The sequence below is a fragment of the Solanum dulcamara genome, chromosome 12 (genome assembly GCF_947179165.1).
Source record: "Solanum dulcamara chromosome 12, daSolDulc1.2, whole genome shotgun sequence".
NCBI lineage: Eukaryota > Viridiplantae > Streptophyta > Magnoliopsida > Solanales > Solanaceae > Solanum > Solanum dulcamara.
In genome coordinates, this window is record NC_077248.1 from 58,983,388 (window position 1) to 58,996,133 (window position 12,746).

The 12,746-nt window shown below is 37.2% G+C and overlaps 1 pseudogene; it reads left to right on the top strand.

Moving 5' to 3' along the window:
- Positions 1-9,913: 9,913 nt before the first annotated feature.
- On the top strand, positions 9,914-11,415 carry LOC129875796 (actin-depolymerizing factor 10-like; annotated as a pseudogene).
- Positions 11,416-12,746: the final 1,331 nt, after the last annotated feature.

The following is a 12,746-nucleotide window of genomic DNA, read 5'->3' on the forward strand; positions in this document are numbered from 1 at the left end:
TGAGAATATCACTGACCTTAGGAGTGACCTTACAGCCCCTGCTACCCCTACACACAAGGCTCAAAATGACATACCAAATACTGAATCCATCAGAAGAGATCCCCCTACTGATGATTCTACCATGCAAAACATCTTAGGCTCTATGGCCAAGGATTTGGGATCCATTGCAAGCAGTAGTGGCAAAGACTCTAATGCTAAAAAGAATAAGTTAAGCAAGAAAAGGAGTGAGGCCATCAAAAAGAAAACAAACCTTTCTGAGAAATGCCAAACTCCTTTAACTAACAGTGTTGCAATGTAGCAAAATGAACAGGGATGTCAATAATTTGTACTTGATGATGATCAGGTGGGTATAGATATCATCCCTTTTCAAACTCCAGAGGTAGCTACAGATCACTTCACCTTCAACACCAACATACAGGACCCTATTGATGAGTATGCTGTATGTGATTCAGAAAATGAAGAAGATAATAATTATCAGCCCTTGCATGATCAGGAGGAAGATGATATTATAAGTGAGCATTTAATCAAAACCATCAACCCCTCTTCTGAGAATATATATGAGGAAGACATCCAACAGGTGGCTAGTTCACAGGGTCTATCTCCTAGAGGGATACATAGGACCAGATTTAGCAACAAGGCAAAAATTTTTACAAAACCTGCCCCCACAGGCAGACCAAGTACCAGGTCCCATACTTCAAGAATTTCTTAATGATTAGTAACCTTAGCTGGAATGTAAGGGGAATTAATACCCAAGGAGCCATGGATAGAATAAAATTTCTCAAAAATATCCATCAAATTTCTCTTATAGCTCTAATGGAACCTTTTTATGATAACTCTCAGTTATAATACTTCAGAAACCAGCTCAATATAGACCATGCCATCCACAATCTCAATGGTAAGATTTGGATTTTCTGGACCAAAGATGTGAATTGCAAGATTTTGGAGAATGATGAGCAACTAATCACTTGTGAGCTCAATCATGCCATGATCCCAAATCAATTCATCACTACCTTTGTCTATGCTAAATGTAAAGATCATCTCAGAAGACCTTTATGGGATAGCCTTCTACAGCAGTCTACTATATTCAATCAATGGTGCACTATAGGAGACTTTAATGTTATTGTAGACCCTGAAGAAAAATTAGGGGGTGTCCCCTATAATATGAGAAAGAGTTGAGTTCATTAGCATTATTGAGGCTTCAGGTCTTCAAGACCTTGGTTTCTCAGGTCAGAAATACACCTGGTCCAACCTGAGGGGTATCAACTTTAGAATTTGGAAGAGACTTGATAGAGGGATGGTTAATGATAACTGGCTAGAGACCATGCCCCATACCAGCATTACTCATCTTTTTTCTGTGGGTTCTGATCACTGCCCCTTGCTCTTGGAAATGATTGACCAACAACACAACCCCATCAAGTATTTCAAATTCCTGAACTACTGGCCTGAGCAACCTTCTTTCATGGATACTATCAAGAATTGCTGGAGAAGACCTTCTGAAGGAAATCCAATATGGAGTTTTCATCAGAAAATAAAAAGACTTACTGTTACTCTTAGCTGCTGGTCAAGAAATCAATTTGGAGACATCTATGCTAAAGTCAAAGAATATGAGGAGAGGGCTAGACAAGCTGAAGAGAATCTGATCAGTATAAACACCAATGAAAATAGGTCTCAACTGCATGCTATCAATGCTGAGTACATTAGATACATGAAGATGGAGGATTCTATCCTCAGACAAAAGTCTCAACTTCATTGGTTCAAAGAAGGTGACAGGAACTCTAGCTACTTTCATGCTCTCATCAGAGGCAGGAGATGAAAGCTTTACATCCACAGGATCCAAAATGAAGAAGGCTCTTGGGTGCAAGGTGATAAAGAGATAGCTAATGCTGCTTGTGAATATTTCCAATAAATTTTTACTGGAAAGGAGGAGCATATCCAATAGCAGACACTCCATTGCATCCCTATAATGGTGACTGACAAAGACAATGAAGATTTACAAGCCATGCCTACTATGGAAGAAGTGAAAACTGTTGTTTTTACTATGAATCCTCACTCTGCTACTCTGCTGCTGGCCCTGATGGGATGAATGGAACTTTTTTTCAGGTGTGCTGGGACATCATCAAAGAAGACCTCCTTAGAGTGATCACATCCTTCTTTTGTGGACAAACTATGCCTAAATATTTCACCCATACTTGTTTGGTTCTACTCCCAAAAGTAAACCATCCTACAAAAATCTCTGAATTCAGACCCATAAGCCTTAGCAACTTCACTAACAAAATCATTTCCAAACTCTTCTACCTAAGACTTGCTCCTATTCTCCCCAACCTTATTTCCTTGAACCAATCTGGCTTTGTCAAGAATAGAAACATCTCTGAAAATATAATGCTTGCCCAGGAAATAATCCACCAGATCAAAAAACCAAATATTGGAGGCAATGTTGTGATAAAACTTGACATGACCAAGGCTTATGATAGGGTCTCTTGGAATTACACTTGTCTTGTGATGAGAAGAATGGGGTTTAAAGAAACTTTCATTGACATGGTTTGGAGAATCATGGCTGATAACTGGTACTCTGTTATAATCAATGGTTCAAGACATGGTTTCTTTCACTCCACAAGGGGTCTCAAACAAGGTGATCCTCTCTCCCCTGCTTTATTTGTCCTAGGTGCTAAAGTGTTGTCCAGACTACTGAATAATCTTCATCAGCATCCCCAATTCCATGGTTTCTTTATGGCAAAAAAGAGACCTCAGATCAATTATCTGAGTTTTGCAGATGATATCATCATCTTTACTTCTGGAAGAAGGCACACCTTAGCTCTCATTATGGAAACATTAACTACCTATGAAAGAGTTTCTGGACAATTGATTAACAAGCAAAAAAGTCATTTCATGGTTCCCTCTAATGCTTTCAAGTCTACTGTACAGAGAATTAAGAGTATCACTGGTTTCAACCAAAAGAGTAGTCCTATAACATACTTGGAATGTCCTATTTATATTGGTAGGCAAAGAGTTATTTACTACTCTGATCTTATTGCAAAAGTTGTAAGCAGGATCACTGGTTGGCATGCTAAAATCCTGAGCTATGGGGGTAGAGCTATTCTTGTGAAGCATGTTATTCAAGCCATGCTAATACATTTGCTTTCAGCCAGCATCCCTCCCTCAACCATCATCAAGCAGATTCAGAGCATCACTGCTAACTTCTTCTAGGGATGGAAAAATGACAAGAGGAAGTACCACTGGTCCTCATGGAAGAACCTTAGTTATCCTTATGATGAAGGGGGCATAGGGTTTAGACAAATCACTGATGTGGTTAAATCTTTTCAATACAAGCAGTGGTGGACCCTTAGAACCAAGAACACCTTGTGGGGAGAATTCCGTAAATCCAAATACTGTCAGAGGGCCAATATTATTGCAAAAAAGTGGGACACTGGTTAGTCCTTCATTTGGAAGTACCTCATGAACAGCAAACACAACATTGAGCCTCACATTCAGTGGCAAATTAAGTCTGGCTCTTGCCTTTTTTGGTGGGACAACTGGCTAGGTGTTGGCCCTTTAGCTCACTTTTCTGCTAACAGTTGTAGGTTTAACCACACCCAAGTTTTAGCTTTTCTAACTAATGGCCAATGGAATGTTGATCTCATTATCCAAAAAGCCCCTTCTCAGTTTGTTCCTAACATTTTAGCAACTCAATTCAGCTACCATCCTCTCAAACAGGACCATCCATGCTGGATTCCTAATACCAATGGGGAGTTCAGTTGTTCTTCTACCTGGGAGCTCATTAGAGACAAGAGGACAAATACTATGTTGAATGCATGTACTTGGCACCAACTAATACCTTTCAAATGCTCCTTTCTTATTTGGAGAGCTCTTAGAAGGAAATTACCTACCAATGAGAAAATAACCAGCTTTGGCAAAGCCCCCTCTCAATGCCATTGTTGTGATAGACCTGGCCAAGACACCATTGATCACACCTTTGTTGCTGGAACCTTTTCCAAGAATACTTGGAGGGTGTTTGCTGATTCTTTGGGCATAAAAAAGGATTACACACCTCTTAGAAATATGCTTATGAGATGGTGGACATCTAAATACAAGAATGAAGCATATAAGCTCCTGTTACAAGCAATCCCTGTCTTCATTTGTTGGAACTTATGGAAGAATAGATATGCTTCCAAATATGAAAGGAAGAAATCTAACCTTTCAAGAGTCAAATTTTCTGTCTACAAAGACATCTCTAACCTGCTCATCACAGCTTTTCCTTATATTGAATGGCCAAATAACTGGAAGGACCTAGTCATTTCAGTGGAACAATGCTACCATGACACCAAAATTACCCCTGTATGCTGGATCAAACCAGGTGATCACATGGTAAAGCTAAATACAGATGGTAGTGCCCTTAACAACCCAGGTAACATTGGTGGAGGAGGAATACTTAGAAATACTCATAGTGACCTTATCTTTGCCTATGCAGTTCCATTGGGGGAAGGAACTAACAACCAAGCAGAAATCAGGGCTGCTATCTTTGGTCTATCTTGGTGTATTCATCTTGGTTATTTACAGGTAGAGTTAGAGGTAGATTCTCAACTCCTAATCAGGTGGTTACAACAAGAAGCAAAACCCCCTTGGTCAATAAAGGAGCTGCTGGACAATTTAAACAACATCATCAACCAATTCCAAACTTTCAGCTGTAAACACATCCTTAGAGAAGCAAACCACATAACTGATGTCTTATCCAAACACAGCCACAAATGCAAATCTCCTGAACTCTATTTCACTGAGCATGATCTCCCCAAACAAGCTAAGGCACACCTTGAGATGGACAAGCTTGAAATGCCTTCTTTCAGAAGAAAGAAACTCAGGAGAATCAAGAAACCTCCCTAACTCATTCCATTTTGGTTCTAACTCAAACTTCAACATGGTTTTGTCTATGCATAGCTATAAATACCTTGAAGATCTCATAGTTAGAACTCCTGGCAAAAGGAAAATCTCCCTTCCTTATTACTATCTTTATTATTTTCTTAGAATAACCAGTCTAACTTTAGAGGTAAGGAGTAAAGTAGTTTATATTTTGTCTTCTCTTCCTTCTTGGCTTAACAGGTATAGGAATCTTGATTGGAAGCCCAGGCTGGTTTCCTTGCAACACACATGGGACACATTCAAGTTCTTGTTTTTGTTTTTGTTTGCTGGTCTGTGCAGATACATCACATTACACATCTTGGAATTTTCTACATCAGTAACAACAAGAGGAGCCACAAGGGAAGTGCTTCTTTTTGGGGTGACAGAATTGTTTCTAGATTTTGCCTTTTGTTTTTATTTCTGTGCAGGTTACAAACTACAGCAGGAACAACATTCCAGCCTCTTCCAAGATTACAGCAGTTACAATAATCCAAAAGCATTCATCAGGAACATCTCTCAACAACTCCTACCAACCTGAAATTGCACCTCTTGAGCCATCTATGTTTGTCTATTTATCAGTACAGATTCACAACACACTCCAGCTGTGATAATTTGAACAACTTGCAGACATGCAGCTCTACAGATTTAGCAAGATCCCAAGATCAAAAACAAGAGGAGTTGTTACTTGCAACAAGTTTGTCAAAACTAAGGAGAATCAGATGCCAGAAACAAACCTCAGCAGCAGCCATCATCCCTCAACAACATGCATCATGTAACATCCAAAATCCTCCAAATTTTGCAGGATATTAGCATCCCCAAAGATGGTTGAGCCCAAGAAATTTCAGCTCGAACGGATAATCGAAGACGTTAGTCGAGCGACATTGAAAAAGACGGCCGATGTTGCAGGTAGAACAGTAACTCTCAAGAGGAGCAACAGTATACATCATCAAAATGCTCCAAATTTTGCAGGAATACAGCAACTACAACAATTGTAGAGCCCAAGAAATTTCAGCCCGAACGGAGAATCGGAGACGTTAGTTGAGCGACCTTGAAAAAGATAGCTGATTGTTATGGAACCCCTTTGTTTCTTCTTCTTTGGCAAAATCCGAATTTTAACAACTTTCAACAACTTGTATGTTAGCTATTATATGGATCCAAGAATGTAAAGCCCGAATGGATTCTCGGAAACGGTAGTCGAACATCACAGAAGATATGACCGATCTCGACCCATGCAAAGGAAATTGGGTATACTTGATTTTCTTCAATTTAGCTAGGTTCTGTACCTTAGTTGAATAGAACTAGTTTCCTATACTTGATCTTCCTAGTCGAGAGGAGTCCTCACATTACATATCTTACATTTTATTTTTGGAGGTAAGGCCTTTCACGTCCCCCTTCTTGTACTCGTCAGTTTACTTTTATATATATAAGATGAAAATTTTATTTAAAAAAAATAGTTCATTGATTTTTGTAGTTCTTGTATAACTTTAGACCAAGAACAAGCCGATAGACTTCAAAAAGGGAAAGTTCCAGCTGCTTAGAGTTTCCAAGACTTGGTTTCGAGATAGCTGATGGTTTTAACATTCCTTTCTATGTTACATGTGCTTGTTATGGTAATTGATAGTATTGTCATCATGTGTGAGACTAGGAAAGATGTAATAAGCTTAATGAAATAATTTATGAGATCAATTACATGCAATGAACCTGTCACTTGATTGTGCAAGTATGTGAACTATTTGTTATGGATTGTGATTATAATTGTGATTGTTATATATTGGATCGGTTGTCACATTCCGATACACATACACACACAAATGACAGGACACCCATGAGAGGACTATTGTTGGCTGTTGTTTGAGATTGACATTATGAAATTGAATAATGCTTATGAATTTGCTAATTAGTAATATATTCATGGATGCCTATCATTACTATAATACAGCTGCTTGCATATGTTTTACTGACTGAGTTGGCCATGTCATTTTATCAGTGCACCATTATTTAAATATACTGATACTGCACTTGCTCTTTTCTTTGTTGAGTATAGGGAATCTTTAGGCAGCCGCTGACAGACCTCAGTTAGGAGGTCAATGATTTTCAAGATTCAAGGGTGAGCTAGCTCTTTTAGGCTGAATGTGAGGAGAACTTTTCCCCACCCTAGTAGGACTGATCTTGTGCCGCAGTAAACTAGAGTACTAGTACCGATAGGCGGAGATAATAATGGTAGATGACGTCCATAAGGTGAGCGAGGAGGGAATCAGAGAGGCTGAGGTAATGGTAATACAGGAAGAGAAGCAGCGCATCCAGGTAGAGAGGTTTTCTGACAAGAGGAGCAGTGCAGCCAGGTAGAGAGGATGCTCATTAGGACAACAGGGAATAATTTTATGCCTTTCCAAAAAGGACAGAGGTTGAGGCATCTGATGCGGTGATCAGAGATACTATTTTTATCTGTGACCTGATGATTACTGTCTTATTTGATTCGGGTTCTACTTACTCCTATGTGTCAGTACAGTTCACCTTGGGTCTTGATATGATTTGTGATATGATTGATGCCTCCATCAATGTTTCTATCCCAGCTAGAGAGTCTATTGTAGTCACTCGTATCTATTGTGCTTGTTCAGTTATGTTTATGGATTTTCAGACTTGGGTAGATTTGGTGATCTTGGATATGACTGATTTTTTTGTGATCTTATGCATGACTTGGTTGTCCCCCTATTATATTGTGCTTAATTGTAATGCTAAGACCGTGGCTCTAGAGATCTCGGGTAGAGAAAGGTTAGAGTGAGAAGGGGTGTACAAGTGTAAGCCAGCTAAGATCATTTCGTTCATTCAGGCTAGAAAACTGGTGGGGCAGTGTTGTTTACCATACTTGGCTCATATTCGAGATGTCAAAGACGAGTCCCTCTCTATTGAGTCTATTCCAGTGGTCTCTGAGTTTAAGGAAGTGTTTTCTACCAATTTTCCTAGTATGCCCCCGGATAGAAATATAAATTTCTGCATTGATTTGGAGTCAGGCACTCGCCCAATCTCTATTCCTCCTTATCGCATGGCTTTGACAGAATTGAGAGAGCTTAAGGCTCAAATCCAAGAACTCCTTGATAAAGGTTTTATCTGTACTAGTGCTTCCCTGTGGGGTGCTCCAGTCTTGTTTGCTAAGAAAAAGAATGATAGTATGAGGAAGTGCATAGACTACCGATAGTTGAATAAAGTCACCATCTGAAATAAGTACCCATTGCGTCATATAGATGATCTCTTTGACCAGCTGCAGTTGCTCTTTTCTTATTGAGTACAGGGCATCTTCAGGTAGCTGCTGACATATCTCAGTTAGGAGGCCACTAACTTTTAGGATTCAAGGGTGAGTCAGCTTTTTTAGGCTGCCATGGATTCTTCTAGGATCTCGGTCCAACCTTTCGCACTTAGACTCTATTTTCAGACTATTTTATTTTATTGTTTTGGGGTTGTATCCCCTTACTCTTAGACTTATTCCTTAGTAGAGTTTTGGTATAATGACTTTCAAGTCCTGAGGGGGAGGGGGATTTACTTCCGCATGTTGACTGTATTGATGATTGTTTGTTTAATTTCCTAAGTTTATGAAAACGCAGTTAAAACTTATTTAAAAAATGTTTCCACAATCTTTTGAATGCATGTTCCTGTGTTAGGATTCTAATTGGGGTATAGTTTTGGTTCTTCCGCCAGAGGAATTTGTGTGGGTGCCACTCACGGCCCTGTTTGAATCGTGACAACATACATATTTTTCAAAAGTTGAGATTCCATAAATGTTGTTATGAGAATTGTACAAAAATGTTTGTATTTTCATGTTTGCTAGCTATAACTTCGTTGAATAATTTACATATTTTAAGGATATAAAATATCTTGAAGATTTACAAATTACAGGGGATCAGGGGATCGTGTCAAAAAACTCTTATCGATACCACTAAACTGATTGTTAATTTATTTTCCATTACATTGATTAGTCTTAAAGCGCCCAAAAAGCAATCCACAATAATAGGAGAAATAACGAATAACCATAATATGTGGGTGAAAATATTGATATAGCAAAAATGGTCGTTGCATAATAAGTATGGAATTATGGAGCATGTTAATTTTGTCCAAAAAAAGTCCTAAAGAACCTCTGTATTGAACATTTGTTCAGTTCTTAGACCCAAAATTAAGGATCTCTTTCTTTCTACTCTTTCCTTCTCTTTCTTTTTTTCCAAAAAAATTTAACTTGCTTCCTTTTCATTTCCTTCAAAAGAACACCAAAATTGTTTGCCCGATACTCAAATGGTATGTTCTATGCTCTTTATTTTCCTTTCACTTCACAAATTATCTGTGATGTTCATCATGTTGTAACAAAAATCGTAGAGGCGGTTTCAGTATTTCTGATTTAACATAGCCAGATCTTGTGTGTGTTAATTGTAATGTGGTGTATTTTATTTTGTATTATGTTTAAGTGTGACATCATTATTGAAAAACCATGAAATATCATAGAAAAGGGTCAGAAAATGATTTCTCAACCTTTGCATTACATAATTTCAAGAAGTTTATATACCAAAAATTCCACTTCCCTAACTCTAAGGGCCGAGCTATATGGTTCGAAGGGAGTTCAATTGAATCCTATCCGTTGATACATTATTATGACTATGCAAATAGGTCAAAAACGAAATTTATCATATATTGTTAAATTAATTTGATGGAGCCTTAAAGCAATCATAAAATGATCTCCCTCTGACCTATAGATCACGAGCATTATACTCCTTTGGAGTGTGTCCCTTCCCCGAATCCGAATCCTATGTAAATGCGAAATGTTTCATGCCTCTAGCTACCTTTCTTTTTTTTTGGTTAAATCCCTTTAGCAATGGTGATTCAAAATTTGTTTTAGGTGGTACGTTCAAATCGCGAGTGTGACATTCTTGCATTTTCTTAATTCCCTTTATAAGAATTTCTGGCTCCGTCACTGCCTAATGTTGTCACAGAAATAACATAGTCCGCGACATGGTTTGTTTATTGGCTATGTTCCTTTTGTATGTATGTCTTCTATCATATATTTTTTGTGGGATAGGCGAATTCAGCATCAGGGATAGCAGTGAGCGATGAGTGCAAGCTGAGGTTCTTGGAATTGAAAGCAAAAAGGAACCACAGGTACCTAGTTTTCAAGATTGATGAATCTGTGCAGCAAGTTGTGGTTGAGAAAGTTGGTGGACAGGCAGAGACACATGATGATTTTGCAAACAGCATGCCTCCAAGTGAATGCCGTTATGCTGTTTTTGACTATGACTGGACTACTGATGAAAATGTCCAGAAAAGCAGGATCTTCTTTGTTGCTTGGTAGCTCCTTCCTTCTCATAACTTTTTTATTCTACCAATTCATATTGCTCAAATTATTTAAAATTGTCTTCGAATGTGTATTGGAGAATCCAAAAAATATTTTTAGAGAATCTAACTTGAGTGAGGCGACATTTTTTAAGGATTCGAGCAACAAAACTTCCAATCATTTATCATTCAATATCTCCTTCTTGTTCTAATTACTTCTTAGATTGTGATTCTCCAAAGCTTGTCAAAGTAGGCATAGTAACAAAGTCAAGTTTTGATGAGATTGCAATATCTTAGATGGTCATTCTAACTTTTAGAAAATGACTCGATTGTGCCTATATATTATTTAAAAAATGCTAAATTTGGTCCCAAAAGAGTAGGTTAAAGCTTCTACATTGGTTAAGGAATGGATTGGCCTTTTATGAGCTAACTTTTGGAGTTGAGTTGACTCAAGTGTTATATATCTTTTCATGGTATCAGAATCAGGTGCCATGTTGGGTTCTCGATCCACGCTCCAATTGGGTCTGGGTGTGAAGAAGGTGTTAGAGTTGGTTAGAGTCACACATTGATTGCGGAATAGACTAGAAATATGCTTGTATGAACTTAAGCAATTCTCTCCTTATGAGCTAATTTTTGAGTTGAGTTAGACTCACGTGTCATATCTTTATCAAGAGCACATCTGTGCTCTGCCACATGTACAAAATTATTATGCAAGTAATATATTAATTATAGTCATGTCAGCAACTCATCTTATCATATCCACATGGCAATATAAAACCTCATGATTTCAAACCGTAGTTAATACCCGATGTCTTTCACCACGTGGCACATCACAGGGTTATCTTTCGATAACATAGTTTTTCATTGTATTTTTATAAGTAGTGCCACGTGGATATTACTTAAGGAGCTCGAGTTGCTAAACTGGCATCATACTTGTGCGATAAACAGAAAGTTGAATGATCATTAATACCATTATACTCACATATTGTTATCTAACAAAGACATATCTTAAAGAGCTCACAATTTTTATGTGTTATTTAATTGCAATGTTGGAATGTATATAGGTCACCAGAGACAGCAAGGGTGAGAAGTAAGATGTTGTATGCAAGTTCAAAAGACAGATTCAGGAGAGAATTAGATGGTGTCCAAGTTGAGCTGCAAGCTACTGATGCAAGTGAGATGAGTTTGGATACCTTCATTGGAAGAATCCATTGATCTCTCTCTCTCTCTCTCAATTTCCAATACTTTTTGGGCCTTTATTCATCATTACTATATTAAGGGCTTTTAACACATTTGATCGCTTGCCCAAAAGTAATTACAGTCGCTCGCTAATATATAAAATATATATATATATATTAATTACGTATAAAATATGTATATTTTTTGTATGTTACAATTAATATACAGAAAATATATATTTTGCTGGATATTAATTTGATGGACAGCTATATGGTATAAAAAAAATTCCTATTTAATTTGCGTTGGACCTTTCTTTGTTACTACTAGTTTTTAAAGGAATTATGTTATCATTTCTTTAACTATGTTTTTCAGTCTTGTCTTTTGAAACTTTTGGTTTGTAAACTATTAACATGGTCATGTGACAATGTGATGGAATCCTTTATAATATTTATTCAGTTGAATTTTATTCATCCTTAGCTTATTTCCTTAAAATTTTTCTTTTGATTTTTGACAAACTAAAAAAAATTTTATTTAAAAGAATCAGCAAACAGCATTTTCTTGGCTTATAAGATTTTAATATTGGCTAATCTAATAGTTCCATTTTCAAAATTAACCTATTTTAATGTTCTATTGAGACAGAGACAAAAAGATCAAAAGCCGCCAATATTTCTTGGCTTAGCTTCACTTAAATGAATTCATAAGAAGAATTAAGTTTAGCTCTTATACAACAATAATTACTCTTCGATCCCAAATAAGTTGAGTTCGACTATATGACTCTCCGCTCCTTTATTAAAGATCATTTCACATCCTTGTTGTACGGATAAATAAAACTAAAAAATAATATATGAATATATATAAATCGTTTTCTTCTATTATGCTTTATCTTTAGCTAAATCTGGATTGATATCAAGAACTTTTAGATCTTTCAAGATAACTTCCTTCCAAATGATCTTAGGTCTACTCTATCCCCTTTTAATACATTCACTTATCATAGTTGCACAACTATTGACTGGTGCATATGTAGGTTAACAGAGCACATGTTCAAACCATCTCAACCGATTTTCTTGCATCCTCTCCTCAATATGTGGTACTTGTACCTTTGATGAATGTAATCATTTTTAATCTAGCATGACCGCACATCCATTTTAGCATCCGCATCTATGCAACACTCATTTTGAGAATATGTTAACTTTAACAACTCAACATTCACTATCAAATAACATTGTCAGTTTTATGATTGTTTTATAGAATACACCTTTCACCTTCGCCTAGGCAGAGGCTGTTCTGGAATTTCTAGAAGAAGAGTGCAGCATTAAAAAAGAACATATATATATATATATATAAACTAGAAATTGATCCCTATTTCT